Genomic DNA, 1,808 nt, shown 5'->3' with positions numbered 1-1,808 from the left:
CCGCGCGTCCCGGGGGCCGGCCCCGCGAGCGCAGGAGTAAACACCGCCGGAGTCTTGGAGCCGCTGCAGAAGGGAATAAAGAGAGATGCAGGGATTTGTGAGGTTACGGCGCCCCAGCTGCAAGATGCACTAGCCGGCTGAACCCGGGATCGGCTGACTTGTTGGAACCGGAGTGCTCTGCACGGAGAGTGGTGGATGAGTTGAAGTTGCCTTCCCGGGGCTCATTTTCCACGCTGCCGAGAGGAATCCGAGAGGCAAGGCAATCACTTCGTCTTGCCATTGATTGGGTATCGGGAGCTTTTTTTTTTCCTCCCCTCTCTCTTTCTTTTCCTCCGTCTTGTTGCATGCAAGAAAATTACAGTCCGCTGCTCGCCCGCCCTGGGTGCGAGATATTCAGCCCCGCTCTCTCCCGTGCATTGTGCAACCCAAAGATGAAAGACCGAAGGGGAGAAAGTTAAAGAAATCGCCCACATGCGCTGGATCAGTCCACGGCTTGGGGAAAGGCATCCAGAGAAGGTGGGAGCGGAGAGTTTGAAGTCTTTACAGGCGGGAAGATGGCGGACTGGAGCTGAAAGTGTTGATTGGGAAACTTGGGTGATTCTTGTGTTTATTTACAATCCTCTTGACCCAGGCAGGACACATGCAGGCCAAAAAACGCTATTTCATCCTGCTCTCAGCTGGCTCTTGTCTCGCCCTTTTGTTTTATTTCGGAGGCTTGCAGTTTAGGGCATCGAGGAGCCACAGCCGGAGAGAAGAGCACAGCGGTCGGAATGGCTTGCACCACCCCAGTCCGGATCATTTCTGGCCCCGCTTCCCGGACGCTCTGCGCCCCTTCGTTCCTTGGGATCAATTGGAAAACGAGGATTCTAGCGTGCACATTTCCCCCCGGCAGAAGCGAGATGCCAACTCGAGCATCTACAAAGGCAAGAAGTGCCGCATGGAGTCCTGCTTCGATTTCACCCTTTGCAAGAAAAACGGCTTCAAAGTCTACGTATACCCGCAGCAAAAAGGGGAGAAAATCGCCGAAAGTTACCAAAACATTCTAGCGGCCATCGAGGGCTCCAGGTTCTACACCTCGGACCCCAGCCAGGCGTGCCTCTTTGTCCTGAGTCTGGATACTTTAGACAGAGACCAGTTGTCACCTCAGTATGTGCACAATTTGAGATCCAAAGTGCAGAGTCTCCACTTGTGGAACAATGGTAGGAATCATTTAATTTTTAATTTATATTCCGGCACTTGGCCTGACTACACCGAGGACGTGGGGTTTGACATCGGCCAGGCGATGCTGGCCAAAGCCAGCATCAGTACTGAAAACTTCCGACCCAACTTTGATGTTTCTATTCCCCTATTTTCTAAGGATCATCCCAGGACAGGAGGGGAGAGGGGTTTTTTGAAGTTCAACACCATCCCTCCTCTCAGGAAGTACATGCTGGTATTCAAGGGGAAGAGGTACCTGACAGGGATAGGGTCAGACACCAGGAATGCCTTATATCACGTCCATAACGGGGAGGACGTTGTGCTCCTCACCACCTGCAAGCATGGCAAAGACTGGCAAAAGCACAAGGATTCTCGCTGTGACAGAGACAACACCGAGTATGAGAAGTAAGTGTCTGGGCTGGCGTGTCTTTGGGAGTCAGCCTTGGGCCCTACCGGCCTTGGTCCAGGTGTGGAGTTGGGGGATGGGGTGGGGGCGGATGAGCCCTCAGTCCTCTTCCCCCTTTGAGCCTGAAACTGAGCAAATCCGGCTCAGGTGTGCAGCTAGAGGCCGGAGACAGAGAGTTGGAGCTCCTCGGGCAAACTGAAAAGCC

At 53.9% G+C, this 1,808-nt stretch overlaps 1 pseudogene across 1 annotated transcript; it reads left to right on the top strand.

Moving 5' to 3' along the window:
- The first annotated feature begins 6 nt into the window (after nucleotides 1-6).
- Nucleotides 7-1,606, top strand: LOC105534312 (annotated as a pseudogene). The gene has a single exon (XR_001005248.1). The product of XR_001005248.1 is annotated as an exostosin-1 pseudogene (transcript).
- Nucleotides 1,607-1,808: the final 202 nt, after the last annotated feature.

The sequence above is a fragment of the Mandrillus leucophaeus genome, unplaced genomic scaffold (assembly GCF_000951045.1).
Source record: "Mandrillus leucophaeus isolate KB7577 unplaced genomic scaffold, Mleu.le_1.0 Scaffold133, whole genome shotgun sequence".
NCBI lineage: Eukaryota > Metazoa > Chordata > Mammalia > Primates > Cercopithecidae > Mandrillus > Mandrillus leucophaeus.
Note: the sequence above shows the minus strand (reverse complement) of the source record. Positions and strands in the feature narration are given on the sequence as shown.